This window comes from Dryobates pubescens, chromosome 5, assembly GCF_014839835.1.
Source record: "Dryobates pubescens isolate bDryPub1 chromosome 5, bDryPub1.pri, whole genome shotgun sequence".
NCBI classification, from domain to species: Eukaryota; Metazoa; Chordata; class Aves; order Piciformes; family Picidae; genus Dryobates; species Dryobates pubescens.
Window position 1 is genome coordinate 16,707,501 of NC_071616.1, and position 16,847 is coordinate 16,724,347.

A 16,847-nucleotide genomic window follows, 5' to 3' on the forward strand; every position below is an offset into this window, starting at 1 on the left:
GGACAGGTGGGTGACTCAAAACACCTCAACCTGCAGCACAGGGGAGAGCAATTTGGGGCTGGGAACCTGCTGGGTTCATCTGCAGCATCTATCAAATTCCTCTGAAAAAAAACCCTAAAGCCTGGCAAAATCCCCCCTCCTGTGTGATTCTTTCTTACATGCTTTCTTGTCAGTACATTTTGTTCTCCCTTTTCCTCGGTGCATACTGAAGTGGGAGATTTTTACAATGATTCACAGCGTTCTGCTGAGCAGCTTCAAGCAGCAACTGGGGAGACTGTTCAATAGGCATCCAGCCCAGAATATTTTGTACACTCTTTAAATGCAGCACTGTAATTAAAAGACATGCTTGAAATAAATGACAGAGGGGCTTGGGGTTTGGGTTGGGTGTTTTGGGTTTTATTTCCTCTTTTTTTTCCACCACCCCGTTGTTTAATCCCCAAAGGAGATGGAAAAGGGAGTTGAAGTTACACTCGAGTACCAAAAGGCACAACAGTCATATTTGAACAAATAACATCCAACAATGTGGGTTGACACAATTACTTTCAAATGCTAGATGTTCGCTTATCACCCAGGGAACTTTCTCTCTGATTAAAAATAATTAGTGCTGGCATTAAATCTGTTCGGAATTACCCGGCGCAATTCATCTCCTCTCGCATGCTGCTGCCATATGCCTGGTTTGTTGAGTGGAAAAATGTCTCTTTCGTTCAGATAAATAATGCTTTGTAAATATTTAGAGATGGATGTTCTGGATTGGCAAGCGGCTATATCTTTTTTTTTTTTTTTGGTGGTGATAAATATGTGCAAATCAGCTTGGGTTTGGCGGTGACTCCCTTTGAGGCAGGCACTATACGGGGCCAAATTAATCCCTGTGTAATGGCTCAGGGGTTGTGCCAAGATGACTTACCACGGGGTCAGCAGAAGAGTAATTTCTGCTGCGGGGTAAGTGAGGTGAAAGCAACTTTTAAAGGATTTTCAATCTATTAAGAGCAGTATCTGCAAGGCCTTACAGTTATCCGTGGTCAGAGGTAGCTGGGTGTTTGGCAAATGCCGTAGATTTCTTTCATTCGTATAATCACAGAATAGCTTTGATTGGAAGAGACCTTTAAGAATCACAGAAAGATTCAGGTAGGAAAAGATTCTCATAGAACCATAGAATCAATAAGGTTGGAAAAGACCTCAAAGATCATCAAGTCCAACCTATCACTCAAGACCTCACGGCTACTAAACCCTGGCACCAAGTGCCACATCCAATCCCCTCTTGTACACCTCCAGGGATGGTGACTCAACCACCTCCCTGGGCAGCACTTTCCAATGGCTAACAACTCTCTCTGTGAAGAACTTTCTCCTCAGGGTCACCAAGTCTAACTGATAACCCTACTCTACAAGGTTCACCTCTAAACCATATCCCCAAGCACCACACACTTTAAACACATCCAGGGATGGTGACTCAACCACCTCCCTGGGCAGCACATTCCAATGCCTGACCACTCTTTCTGTGCATTTTTTTTTTTTTTGGTAATGTCCAGCCTAAACCTACCCAGTCATAGCTTGAGGCCATTCCCTCTTGTTCTATCACTGTGAGAAGAGACCAGCACCAGCCTCTCTACCTTTCAGGTAGACAGCGATGAGGTGTCCCCTCAGCCTCCTCTTTTCCAAACTAAGCAGATCCAGCTCCTTCACTTGCTCTTCATAAGATTTATTCTTCAGACCCTTCCCCAACTTCATTGCCCTCCTCTGCACTCTCTCCAGCAGCTCCACATCTCTCTTGTATTGAGGTGCCCAAAACTGGAAACAATACTCAAGGTGTGGCTTCACCAGAGGTGAGTACAAGGGGACAATCACTTCCCTGCTCCTGCTGGACACAGCATTTCTAATGCAAGCCAGGATGCCATTGCCTTTCTTGGCCACCTGGGCACGCTACTTGCTCATATTCAGTTGCTTGTTGATTAGAACCCCCATGTCCCTTTCAGCCAGACAGCAGTCCAGCCACACTTCCCCAAGCCTGCAGCATTGCTTGGGGTTGTTGTCACCTGAGTGCAGGACCTGGCATTTGGCCTTGTTGAAGCTCATGCTGTTAGCATTGGCCCATTGATCCAATCTACCCAAGTTTCTCTGTAGAGCTTCCCTACCCTTGTGTACATCAACACTCCCACCTAATTTGGTGTCATCTGCAAACTTACTGATGACACACTCTGTCTTCTTCAAGGTTACCAACAAAGATGGTAAATAGAAGTGGTCCCAACACTGAGCCCTGAGGAACACCACTTCTGACTGGCCGCCAGATGGATTTAACTCAACTGACCACCGCTCTTTGGGCCTTCTCACCCAGCCAGTGCTTTATCTGGTAAAGAACATCTAGTACAACTGTTAATCCAATACTGCCTAGTGTCCCTCAGCACCACATCTACACATTGTGTAATTAACTCCAGGGATGGCAACTCCACCAGCCTGTTCCAGGGATTGACAACCTTTTCAAAGAAGAAATTGTGTCTAATGTCCAATCTAAACCTCCCCAGGCACAACCTGAGGCTGTTTCTCCTTGTCCCGTCACTTCTTGCTTGAGAGAAGAGATCGATACCCACCTCACTCCAACCTCCTTTAAGAGAGTTGTAAGGAGTGAGAAGGTCTCCTGTCAGCCTCCTTTTCTCCAAGATGAACAATCTCAGTTCCCTCAGCCACTCCTCACAGGACTTGTGCTCTTGACCCTTTACCAGTGCTCTTTGGACATGCTCCAGCACCTCAATGTCTTTCTTGGAGTTAGGGGCACAAAACTGAACTCAGTATTTGAGGCACAGCCTCCCCAGTACTTGAGTACAGGGGCACGATGGCCTCTCTAGTCCTTCTGGCCACACTATTGCTGATCCAGGCCAGGATGCTGTGACCTTGGCCACCTGGGCACACGCTGGGTCATTTAAAATTAGCTGTCAACTGACACCTCCAGGTCCTTTTTCAACAGGCAGCTTTCCAGTCACTCTCACCAAGCCTGGGGGATTGCATGGGGTTGCTGTGACCCCAGTGGGACTTCCCACTGTCAAAGCCCTAGGAGGCTCATGGGACGTGGGGAGAGACACAGAAGCTGGATTTTGGATTGTGTCTGGATCTGAGCCTGCTCTCCGATGCCTGGAAGGAGGCTTTCCTCAACTTGCTCCAGATTCCTGCCAGCCTCCCTGCTGCCATTGCAGGCTCCTGTAGCTGGATGGGACTGTGGGTTATTGCTCTTGAAAATGTGTAATGACATGCGAGCTGTCACTTTGCATCTTCCCCCTTCTGCACATCAGAAGTGCTGCAAAGAAACCACTCAGCTCAGCACCAGAGAGCGGGATCTTGGTGATTCACGGGAGGGAAATACAGTGAGGGCTGTCAAAAGGTGTACAGAGTATTTAAAGAAATACAGTTTTCACATGTAGTACTTTGTCCAGAAGCTTCAAACAAGATGAAATCTTTTCCATTGGCGAGATAACAGGCTTTGTGAGAGGTGGGAGACCACCCAGACATATCCCTCCCTTCCTGAGATGTATCCCAAGGAGGAGGAGTCTTAGATAACATGGCTATGAGATCAATTTCTTTCCATTGGGATACAGACTCATAGAATGGTTTCAGTTGGAAAAGACCTTTAAGATTAAGTCCAAGTGCTAACACTATGGGCATTAAACCATATCCTGAAGTGCCATGTCTACACATTTTTTTAACATTTCCAGGGTTGGTGACCCTGCCACCTCCCTGGGCAACCGGTTTCAATGCCTGACCACTCTTTCAGTGAAGGATTTTTTTTCTAATATCCAACTCAAACTTCCTCTGTTGCAATTTCAGGACATTTCCCTCGCATAGGAAGGGAAATGCAAGTCCCAAACTTGATGGTTTTCTTCACCAAGGTCCTGCCACCTCTTTCTCTCCATCTCCTCTTTCTTCCTGGCAAGAAGATCTCATTCCTGCCTGGCTTGGTCTGACTGTCTCAGTGAACACTCTTTGGGTGTATTTGCTTTCCATTTGATTAAAACGTGAAGGCAAACAATGGATATTAATGAATCCCTTTGTTTACGATGCCAACAGGGTTTTGAGTCCTCCACCTGATTTGCCAAGCAAGCTGATAAAAAGATCAAACCCTGCATTATTTACCACCCTGACTCTCAATGTAATGTCTGAATCGACAGAGCTTGTTTACTTTTTAAAATTCAAACGAGGATGACAATAATCTCCTTTCCAGGAGGCTGCTGGTCCCCTGCAGGGTGTGGTCTTACCTACCTCTCTCAACAAGATGCCACAGCTGGAGGCCAGCCTGGGAGACCTGGTGTGAGACTTCTATTTCCCTGAGCTCCAAGGTCTGCACTCTGGCATAGAGGGGCAGGCACAGGGTCATGTTACAAAAACTTGAAACCAGAGTGAAAAGGCTTCTGACAGTCAGCTGAGTCATCAGCTCCTTGTGGTTAATTAGACATAGTTCCTAATTAAAGTCATTATTTGTCTTGGAAAGAAGGGAGGCTGGGCTGCTCCAGCTGTTGCTGGAGCTTGACGAGTTTTCTGGGGATGCCAAGAGGGAAGACTGGTGGGAAATGGAGGCACACCTGCCTTCTGGGTACCTGAAGGCAGGTCTTGGTGGGGGACTCTGCGGAACCTCCCCACCCCCTTTCAGCCTGGAGCAAAGGTGGCTCTGGAGAGACCTTATAGCAGCTCTCCCGCACATGAAGGGGGCTTACAAAGAAAGCTAGGAAAGGACTTTTAAAAGGGCATGTTGCAACAGGATGAGAAGGAATGGATTGAAGCTTGGGGAGGGCAGATTTAGACTAGGTATTAAAAATAAATTCTTTACAGTGAGGGTGGAGAGACACTGGAATGGGCTGCTCAGAGAGGTTGTGGAGGTGTTCAAGGACAGACTGGATGAGGCCTTGAGCAACCTGGTCTAGTGGAAGGTGTCTCTGCCCATGGCAGAGGGGTTACAACTAGATAATCTTTAAGGTCCTTTCCAACCCAAACCATTCTATGATTCTATGAAAAAACCCAGCTGTCAAAAACCAGGAGCTATTGGCAGGGTTAGTGTCACATCTGATGCTCTGGGGTTTCTTCTACACTGTCCCATGTGGTGGCAGTTGTGAGATGGCGAGGGATGAGTGGTGGGAGTGCAGCTGACCACAGGCTGGATCCAAAACACCCCTGTGCAGGTTAATAGCAAAAAAAAATGAAAAAAGGAGGATTAAAGACTTTGATTTATTTCTCTGGAATATCAAAGACCACAAGCCATGTCTGTGCTTCCATGCTTGTCCTGAAATTGCATGCAGTGAACCCATCTACTACTTTCTGCTCCAAAATGCAACAGTACATTAGAATAAGGGGAAATGGCCTCACGTTGCACCAGGGGAAGTTTAGGTTGGATATTAAGAGAAGTTTCTTTACTGAAAAAGTGGTCAGGCATTGGGACAGGCTGCCCAGGGAGGTGGTGGAGTTATCATCCTCGGAGGTGCCAAGCTGATGCAGTCTGTGAAACTGTGAAAAGAGCAGTTACAGAGGAAAATCATGTCCTGTGCTCATGCAGCAGCCCACTGCTTGGGGGAAGCTCAGGGCTCTACTCTCGGTCTTCGTGACCCCTCTCCATGTTGCCATGATGTGAGTCAGCTGCTTCCCTCTACCTTCCCCTCCAAGATGAATAATTTGGCAGTGATAACCTTTAACAAGTTCCAGAGACTGTTAAAGCTTCATACTGAAATGCAGCCCTGTGTTTTATTAGCAGAGCCCAGGATGGAGGCAAAGTGCAGGTGTAGGGAATGTGGAGGTGTCTGCTGGGGGTTCGAATGAATTCCCCCAAGAAATGCATTTAGTTCATACAGCTGTATCTGCATTTGATGGGGAGGGAGCCCTGTAACTCAGCCTTGCTTAAATTGCAGCACTGTCCAGTAAGTCTTGTTTGTGTTTTAACACTTTAAAGTTCCAGCAGCTCTGAGAGCCCTTGCCACAGCGTTGCAGCACCTGGAGCGAGCCTTTCCCAGGCTGATCCTTGAGGAACTGAGGCCGTGTCTGGAAGCGGAGGTCTGGCTGAAGACTATCGCAGGAGCAACCTGACAGCTGCAGTGATTCAGTCAGAGTATGAACCAAAATGCATGTTTCTGATCAAAAGCTGGCCCCTTGCTCTGCTCAGGCTGTGAGGTCTTTGCAGGATGTCCAGGTTGCTTTCATAGAATTGTGGAATCACTTGGATTGGGAAAGACCCTTAAGATCATTGAGTCCAGCCATTAACCCAACACCACCAAGTCCACCACTAAGCCATGCCCTTAAGCATCACATTTCTGGCTCCTTCTGTTTGCACGATGTCTTGGAGAGAGAAATCCTGGGCCACGGCTGGGACATTCTGTATTTTTGGTGTGCAAATAATGACCCCAAGCACAAGGGGCTGCATCTGGTGGGTACTGAGACTTCCCCAGGCAGGTCCTGCACCTCAAGCAGTGGTAGCAAAACTCTCTCTTTTTTGACTTGCACATAAGGTATCCATACCACATAACCCATGTTCCATAATTGCACTCAGGTTGGTGGTGAATCAGAGAGGCGAGCAATTTATGTCAGGAAGATTTCCCCCCCTCCCCTTGCAAATTATAATGTACTATATTGTCATTATAGGATTATGATTATGTCTAATAAGTAGGAATTTTGAATTGCTGGCAACTCTTTAAACCTTAATGCGGTGATTTCATTGTCTGTCCAGAGGCAAAGGCAGACAGCGACGTCATGAGAATAGAGAAGTCTGTGTGGCTGCCCAAAGGGAGATGGCTTTTGGAGGTCAGGATGAAAGGAGCTGTTGTGTGCGGGTCTGCTGCTCGCCACAGGAAGGGTTTGGTGGTCAGCAGGGCTCATCATATGTCAGCTTTGAGCACAGTTGCTGCCCTTTGATTTTGTGACTGAGGGGTTTGGTTGATCCCTGAGGGTAATGTTCAGCCCTGTGTTGGCCATCATATAGATGAGAGATGCTTTGAAGTCATGGGGTTCTACAGAAGCATGTGATTATTCAAGGCTATCATGATTCTCTTTCTGCACAGAAGGACTAGAAACATGCTGGTGGTGATGCAAATTGCAAAAAAGAAGATGCAAAGGGAACATTGGAAAATGATAGCCACTCCTACACCTGGGTGACTCGGATGTTCTGGTCATGTTGTGCCTCTCATATAGAATCACAGAATCACTAAGGTTGGAAAAGACCTGTGAGATCATCTAATCCAACCACTAACCCAGCACTGCCAGGTCACCACTGAACCATGTCTCTCAGCACCACACATACATGTCTTTTAAATCCCTTGAAGGATGATGACCCCATCACTTCCCTGGGCAGCCTATTCTAGGGCTTGACAATGCTTTTAGGGAAGAAATTGTTCCTAATGTCCAACATAAATTTCTCCTAGTATAGCTCTTTCATCTTGTCCTATTGCTTGTTATTTGGGAGAAGAGACCAAGCTTCATCTTGCTCCGACCTCCTTTCAGCGGTTTTTAGAGAGCAAGAAGGCCTCCCCTCAGCCTCCTTTTCTCCAAGCTAAACAACCCCAGTTTCCCCAGCCACTCCTCACAAAGAGTCTTTTGAGTACTTGGGCAAAAGGTTGCTCAGAGTTTCTTACCTAACTCAGTTCCTCCACTATCTATAGAACAGCCCTGTATGGGTTATTTAAATGTAAAGTTCCTTTTTCGTGGGTACTGAACAGTTTCAAAATATGAAATCTCAAATCCCCAATGTCAACAAAAAAAAAATTACATGGAGTGTTTTCTGTAGTCTGCTGATTTTTTCAGTGTCAGTCTCAAGATTTTGGCAGGCATGGTCTATACTTGATCTACTGCAGTTGGTAAGGCTGCATTTGAAGGACTATTGTCCCTGTATCAAATCTCTGCTATTCCTTTGGGTGTCATTTGTATGAAAATTGAAGCCACCTTCTCCCTCAGATCGTCTGCTAATAGGGTTTGTTTTAATTTGGGCTTGTTAATGGGCTGTGTAATTTAAGGACAAACCCCTGTGTTTGAAGTTTTCACCATGACTCTAAGTCACTCATCAACTGTAAGAACTGTTCTGCCTTTGCAGAAGGCGGCACCTGGAAAAAATGGGTCTCTCTAAATCCAAACCACAGGTGAGGACAAGGGATCAAGTCAGTCATGCCCAGTTGAGCAGCTGATGCTTCAGTCAGGATTTCTCCTCTGGAGATGTTGTCTCCTGGGCTTTTCTTTACACTGCCTTCCTGATGGTCTGCTGGGCTCCTTAAACAGCAGAAGAAGCAGGAGAAGGGGAAGGAGAAGGAGAATGGCTGTTACACACTGTTTGCTCTTCAGTGGATTTTAGAGCACCCTTGCGTGCTCTCTAAGCTTTCTACCACACCCATCTCCTCTTCAGCACTTTCCATACTGCAGTCTGGTCACATTCTTCCCCCATGGCTCCTACCTCACTTTTGGAAGAGAGGTTCCTACATCTCCTACAGATTTAATTCATCTGCCTTTCACCGTGCAAGACACAAGAGCAACATTAAGCACATGCACATATCTCCTCTAATTTATGGGCCTACTTGGGAGCTCCGTGGCTTCTGGGTGTTGCTGAGTGGTTTTGCAAGCAAAATAAATATCACCCTTCCAGGATTTGGGCTGATAGCTTTATTTTAGGCATTTTTCCCAAGGCTGGGGTGGGGGGGAGTACAGAATCTCCACCCTTTAATTCTTCACTGATAGATGTTCCTTCTGAAAAATGTTACTCAACTGAGTCATGGAGGGAATAAATACATCTAGCTGCAGACTCAGATCTCACTGCTTGGAATTTATGTCATAGGCAACGTCATTCCATCAAGATGCAGCTGCTGTGTGCATCTCACCAGCGAGATAGGAAGTTGCATATATCCTGTTGTGTGCATGCAGAACAGGTATCTTCACAATAAATCCAGTGCCAGTGCCTCACTGGAGGATTTCCTTTCCACGGAAGGACGAACCTCATTAACACAAACTTCAGAGGAATCCAACACTGCCAGCCAGAAGACAAATGCAGCAGTGCTGCCATCATTTATCAAATGGAGAATGACCTTTGCTATCCATTAGGGTGAAATGAAAAGCTTTGGGCTTTAACTTTGTTAAAATGCACATGGCTGCCTCTCTCGATCCCAGAGCCGGCGCGTTGCTGGGATTAATCAAATTGTGCATTTTGCTTAAACAGGATTGTTATAGAATTCAGTCTCTGCGTGAGTTTGAGAGAGCAGGCAGAAGAATTACACTGAGCCCGGCTGCAAAATCATCCTGCTGTGGTCAGTGGATGAGGAGGAAGAAAGGGTTTAAGAACCAACTAATGTTTTTAAATTGTATCATTTGGATTTAAGTTACTTTTGGTCAGAATTGAATACGCGTGTCTGTAAAGCTCTCTGTGTGCGCTTAGAAGAGTTGGGAGGAAATTGGTGAATCTCACAGAATGGTGGGGGTTGGAAGTGACCTCTCGAGATCATCTAGCCCAACACCCACTGCTAAAGCAGAATCCCCTAGAGCATGTTGCTCAGGATCACAATGTCCAGGCAGGTTTGGAATCTCTCCAGAGGAGGATCCACAGCCTCTCTGGGCAGTCTGCTTAGTGCTCTGACACCCGCACAGAAGAGAAGTTTTTCCTCATTCAGATGGAACCTGCTGGGGTCCAGTTTGTGCACACTGCCTCTTGTCCTGTCACTGGGCACCTCTGAGAGGTGTCTGGCCCCATCCTCTTAACTCCTGATATTGATGAGCATTGAGAAGCTCTCCTCTCAGGCTGCTCTTCTCCAGGCTAAACAGCCCCAGGTCTCTCAGCTTTTTCTCCTCACAGAGATGCTGCAGCCCCCTCAGCATCTTCATAACCCTCCACTGGACTCTGTCCAGTATGTCCCTGTCTCTCTTGAACTGGGAAGCCCAAAACTGGACACAGTACTCCATCTGTGGCCTCATCAGGGCAAGGTAGAAAGGGAGGAGAACTCTGGATTTCACTTTGAATCTCACTCTGGTCTGCTACAATTTTCCACACAGGGATAGTTTTTGTCATGTATTTCACTTTGAAAAATGCTGACGTCCCAAGGAAAGATGGTCATGCTGAAAAGAGGGAGAAGGCGGCATTTCTCTCCTGGCACTGAGTATCAGAGAGAGGACCCACAGAAGGAAACAGGGCAAAGGATGGATGTCCATGCCTACTGGGGAAACTGGGGAAGGAGCTGGCCTGCCACAGCACATCTGGAAAATCCTCTTTCTACCAGATATTTAAGCAAGGGGCCTCAGGACATTCAGTGCTCTTTCACACAACTTGTCTCCAATGGTCATCTACCAACACAAATCGGACCACTCCCTGGAAGAAGGAGTGGGTTGGATGACCACTGCTGGGACAGAATCCCAGGCCAGCCATGGATTGCAAGCTGTTAGCAATTATGAGTCAGCCAGGACAGCTGACTGGAGTTGGCTACAGGTGTATCCAAGACCATGAACATCACACTCAGTATAAAGAGAGAAGTTTGCTGAGAAGAGAAGACCTTCCTGCTTGTGTTCCTGACTCTGCCCCTTTTCCCTCTCCTGCTTTGGAGGACTGCCTTCCTGAATATTGTGACTGCTGTGCTTTTGTTGGGCTGAGTATAGCTTCATGTATTTTATATTGACTTTGGTATTAATTTGGCTCTTTCACTAAATCTGTTTTGATTTCAACCTGTGGGTCTTCTTTCCTTTTCCTGATTCCCCCTCTCTGCCAGGGAGGGGTCATCAGGTAATACAGCAGCTGCTAGAGCATCAGATATGGGCTAGATGAAGGCACTAGAGAAATTGTGGATGCCCTATTGTTGGAAGCATGGAAGGTCAGGTTGCTTTGAGCAAGGGAAGGTCTCTCTGACAATGGCAGGGGGTGGAACTAGATGATGTTTAAAGGTCCCTCCTAACCCAACCCATTCTGTAATTCTAAAACCTCACAACTCCTCCTGAGCTCCTTGGCCACCATCACACAGATCCTGCACCAAACAGGTCCTTGTATCTGCAAATACTTTCCTTCCTTTTCTCCCTACAGACTTTTGCCTGTTTTTTCTTCTGGTCACAGTGAAGCCCAGCTCCACCCTAGCAGTCATGTGGGCTAATGATCTAGGACCATCTGTGGCCTGGGCAACTCTTAGTGTTGTCACACTCAAGATCGATATATTTTTCTGCATAACTTCTCCAGTCTTTCTATTTTCCTGGAAACTCATAAGGTGAGGACACTTCAGAGTAATGCACACAAGACAGTTAGATGGTGGCTGAAACCTTCTTGTCTTTACTCAGGAGCTGCACACAGCTCTGCATCTCTAAATTTTCAGCCCTTGGTGTTCTCTGGGAAGCTGCCTCTTCCCACATAGCCAAGTTTCATTCATAGCTGACTTGAGCTGAGGCAGAACAGACTTGGAGCAACCAAAACAAAGATAAGAAGTCCATGCAGCTGTGTGAAATATGTCACATGAATTCACTCTGAGGCCTCACCTTACAGGCTTCTCCATATGGTAGAACTGGAAAACTATGACCCAGCCTCTGTTTAGAAAAACCACCAAGTTTATCAGTTGTAATTAGGTCTCTGTGATGTTTTACATAAGCCAAAAAGGCTCTTCTTTTTTTGTTTTCTTTCTTTCTTTCTTTGTTCTCCTTAATGCATCTGCTTATTTATAAACATAAATCTATTTTGGAGCATATGATGTGACAGGGTCTTGTATCAACCTGAAGTCTATGGAAATAATGTCAAGCTTTGTGCTCCAGTTGGTGTTCCTCATCTTGCAGATAAGACAATAATACTTTTGCATTTAGACAAGACCAGAAGCAAATGCATGAATACTTGTAGCTTTATAAAGCAAGAAAAAGCAGTGACCATGAGTACTGGATCTTGTAAATCATCTGAACACCATTGCCTGGTCTGACAATAGCTGGACAAAGAGGCTGGTACACCAGTGGAAATCAATCTGTTATTGGACAGGTTTCCTTGTCTGTTCCTATAGTTAATGAAAGTCTCTGCAAGAGAGAACATTTAAAACAATTAGCTGGAAATACATTGTTGTTTGAGAAGGGTCTTTAAGAAGTGTCTCTTTATCTAAAGCTAGGTAAATTATCTAAAGCTATGTGTCACCTCTAGTGACATCGATGCAAATCACCTCTGAAGGACTTGATCCTGGAATTTTGTTATGCCAAGTATCATGTGTATTTTTAGAGAGGATGTGGTATTTATTTCCAGGTGCTTGTAATAATGAAGTTTGCATCACTCAGTTACAAATCCATATGTAAAAGTCATTCCCACTGTGGACTGGGAATACCTGGAGGAGCTCCATGGCTCCAGATCCGGGTCTTGCTCAGGCCCAGTTCTCTCCTGGGAATGCCTCTGCTCTGAGAAAGTGAGTTAGGAGGCTTGAATGAGGAACAAGTGACTAAATATTGACTCAGAGAAAAAACAAAGATCCCATTTAGATGTAAATGGAAAAGGGGGGAGGGGAAAAGGAAGGGAAGGAAGGGGGTGGTGTGTGGAGGAGGAAGGAAACAGAAATGCATAAAATAAGGGTCTACAAAGAGAATTATCCTGTTGCAGAATCCATTTTCCAGACCTCCCTTGGTGAGTTATCAGCAACACTCCACATATTTGTGCAATCAAATAGCTGAGAGGCACAAGTATATTCTCCAGGAGCAAATAATTCCCTTTCCTGATAACATCTTCAGGAGGGCTTGGTTGCAATATGCAAGTACAATGGCATGAGTTTTGCCCTGAAGGTAGGGGGACCCAGCGTGCAGAAGCGATATATGCACCCAGGAGGGCAGGCTTTCAAAGGCACTGGGGTTTTCCCATGGGAGACAGGCATGTTGGTGGCTAGGGAATCTTTCAGCACCTGTCTTCACCCTTGCTTCATAATCTGCATTCAAACAGCAAACATAATAACCAACAGCTGATGGGAGTGTTTTGGTTCTTATCAGGATGGTGCATGGGTACCAGCTTCACACACAACAAGTGTTTGGATGTGGAGAGGGCTAGGGAAGAGTTACAGAGAAGGATATGGTTTGGCTGGTTGGTTTTTTGTTGGCAGGTTTGGTTTTTTTTTTGTCTTGCTTTCTGGCCACATCATGGATCTGGGCTGCTCACAGGGAGTCCTCTAACAGTATGAGCATTTGGACCTGAGATGTCTGGTGTTGGTGCTGCCAGAGCCAGGTCCAGGCACTGGCCTTTCCCATGAGCTACCTGTCTACTTTATGCATTGCTGATTTGGGTTATCTGCAAGCAAACTGTCGCCACCTTGACAATTAAATGAATGTGCTCCTTTGCTGATACTGAGCATGTACATCAGTGCTGCTTCTGAGTTAGTGCAAAGGGAAGGTCTACCAGGGAAAGCCTGCAAATTTAACAGAGCAATTTCTGCTTTGCCAAGAAGACAAGATGCACCTTGGTGTGAAGTGTCAACACTTCATTTTCAAAACAGGGTCTCAGACCTCTCTGCATGAATGCAAATAGCTTATATGTGGTGAGGTTTTGCAGCCCAGTACAGAGACCCATACGATTCTGACTCTGGTTCAGCTTCCGTGTAGCACTCCTGTCTTCTCAAGACAGGTTGTCCATCAGCACTACTCACCTGCCTTACTCTGGTTCTGAGTCTGAGAGTGTGTGGTTCCAGGAGCATCTACAGCAAGTTGGAGTGGATCAGATCTGGAAAAGTGGAGTTCATTAGTTTCCCTGGCCAGCAGAATGAGTGCTCAGGATGTGTGAAATTAGGTTAAAATAACGTAATATCTGTTGGTTCAGCTTTTTATTTCTCTGCTGTTGACGTCACTAACAGTAACTGACCAAGACAAAGTGGAGTACTTGGAGAGAAGGGTAAATGCACTTTCAAGGTCAATGGTTTTTCTGAATTCCAACAGGATAATAAAACATGAAGGAGCAAAAATCCTGTCTCTGCTACAAAGCCCTGAGCCCATGCTGCAAAACTGGGCCACTTGCAGGGGTTTCTCCACTGCTGCTCTCATCAGTATTTGCACCAAGATGTCAGGCATTGTAGGGATGTGCTTGCCCACGTTGGCTTGGCTGCAGAGGTGAGGGATGATATGAGTTCTGCCCTTGCCATGCAGAAACACCAGTGTTTTGGTTTTTTTTGTCCCCACTTGCAGGGAAAATGGAGGCCTTCCTGGCTTGAGCTAGAAGAGAACTAATTCAGTTCTCAGTCTTCTCAGTGATGGCACTTCCTGAAGTTAAGATGGTGTCAGCTTCTAGTGCTAATAAGACTGGTGTTTAGAGTTACTACTAAGGACTGATGTGCAGAAAAGCTCTTGCTTGCACTTGCTCCTGTGCAGATCAAGGTCACTGCTAAGCCTTGTGTACCACGTTGGGGGTGCAGTAAGAGCTGGCACCTGTGGGGAAGAGCAGACAACTTGAGTGACTCTAAACTGACCAACAAGCGATTTCTTTGTATGTAAAATGCAGTATAAAGCTGAGGGATCACAAGGGTTAAGCCCCTTCTTCAATGGCTAGTGTCCAAGGTGGACTCTGCCCATTCTGCCTTTGATCCTAACCCTTTCTCTCCTTTATTCCCTTTCCCTTTGCAAAGGGAAAGGGGTGAATTGAGAGTGTCTGTCACTTGTTAAGTGGCCAGCCGAGCCCTAACCCTTCACAGCAGCAAACACAAGAGTCTATCACCCAGGTGCATGGAATTCAACTGCTGCTCCACACTGGAGGCACCAACACAGATAAAATGAGAGAAGGTGCTTAGACAAGGGACACTGCTCCATCAAGGGCTCCCAGCAAGCACTGTTTATCTGCATCTTGGATTTTCCTGCAGATGAAAAGCATATTATCCATGGAGACAAAACCCAGAGCTGTGTTTGCAAATTGAAATCTTGTGCCCTGCATGCTTGCTGGGAGGTGGCATATGAGTAGTGAACGCTTGCAGCATGCTGTGTTTCACAAGGGCACATCTGCAGGGGCTTTGCTACTTGCAAAGGTCTCTTGCTCTGCAGTGAGGGAAAATGTGATTTTCCTAGTGTTGTGGAGTTTTTTCCTCCTTTTAAAAATTTTGTGTGTGTGTATGGAAGGCTCTACAGGATGGGATTTGGAAGCTTTCCCAGTTTTTGCAAATAAAACTGAGTCTGTCTGTGGAGCATTGGAAGAAGAATCTCAGGAACGTGGGAGCGTTCTCCCTAGAGCTGCTCTGGAGTTTCTCCTCTTGTTGCCTTGAAATATTCCTAAGGCAGTGGTTGTTCTGCACATGTCTTCTTGTGCCGGCAACAAAGGAGAAGTGAGACCCAACAGCAACTTTGTATGGGGGGGGATATATATATATGTATATATTATATATGTGTGTTTGTGTGTGTACATATATAAAAAATGACCCTGCAGTTGCAGAACAAAATCAAGGAAATATTCAGCTCATATTCTTTGTAGGACAAAAGTAATACTAGCAGCAGTGATTGCTTCAGTCATTGCAGGTTATAAAAGACCTCGGTGCATCCTTGCATCCTGTTTTTCACGTCACCACACAATGGAGGCTGTCTATTGGGGCAGCTAACCAGCTTCCTAGCTCTAGTGGGACTTAAGCAAGCAAAAAAATATTCAATGAGCTGAGATAAAAGGCTATAGCTGTCTCCCAGGCTGCATATATTAAAATGGGAGATGGTCCCTTTTTGCTGTTCCCCGTCTCCATGAAGGATATGATGACTAATCATAACACCATGGAACAAAAGCTTACGGGCATTATAGTTGTGATTTCTGTGAGTTAGGAGTTGCAGTGAGATCAGGAATGTGATGAACCCTGAAAAGAAGAAGTTTTATCTTCATAACCAAGGACTGGAGCTGCATGGTGCCACCAATGGGATTATCTACTTCCTCCAGGATGCTGCCTTAAGAATGTCAAGAAGTTAAAAGGATTTGAGTAAAAATAGAGACCAACATCCTGGATGTTGGGGGAAGGCTTCATGTCCGGTGGGGAGCTGAGAAAGGCAGGAAGGCATCAGGCAAAGCCCATCACTGGTGGTGAGTCTGTTTTGCATGGGGACCTGCATGCTACAATGGGAAGAGGGTGAAGAAATCCTGTGGAAAGCCAAAAATCCAATTTGGTTCCTTTTCTGGGGCAAAGATGGAGTTATTTTTGCTTGGATTTGCTACTCTGGCATCTGCCTGAGGCTGATATGAGACAGGTGCCAGGGCTTTCAGGGCTGGTGGGGTGGAATTGGGAAGTGATGCACATTCTGCTACCCACAGAAATGCTGCTGTGCATGGCAAACCTGTTGATTTTATCACAGATGGGCTGTCCTGGCAAGTACAAGCTCCTGAAATTTCCTTTTGAGTAACAGTGGACAGGTGATGTCAGCAACCCTAGGATGGAGATGTGGGGACATTGAGAGCTGAGAAGTGGCATTTTTCCAGGGCTCAGTGTTGAAATATCATCTCTGTATAATTGAGTGAAGAAGACTCAGCCTGTCCTCTAACAGCAAATTAAACACAACTTTGTGGGTTTGGTGGTTTGCTGCCAAGTGCCAATACAGCTCCATATTAATAGCTTATGACAGGATTATTCTCCCTGGTTTTTGGCAGGAGGGAGCTCTTTGGCCTTAATCCTGCTTGTGGCTAAGGGAAGAAGCCCAGCACATCCCCTGTGTTTACCAGCGGTGTAACTCTTCACTCCCAGATACTGCTTAAGTCCTAGATTTTAGAGATGAGCAGAGTAGAATGACCTGCATTGATCCAGAAGTGCCACCATGTGATGAGGAGAGGCGAGGACCCTTCATATGTGTCAGGCTTCCCCATGAACACAGATTCCCCTGGACAACTGTGGGCATCCATCCTCCAGCACCTTTAAAAAAAAAAAAGGCTGTCAGGTTGCTAAATCAAAGGCTCTATAAAATTTTGTTTCTCTTTGTAGTGAGCCCAGCAT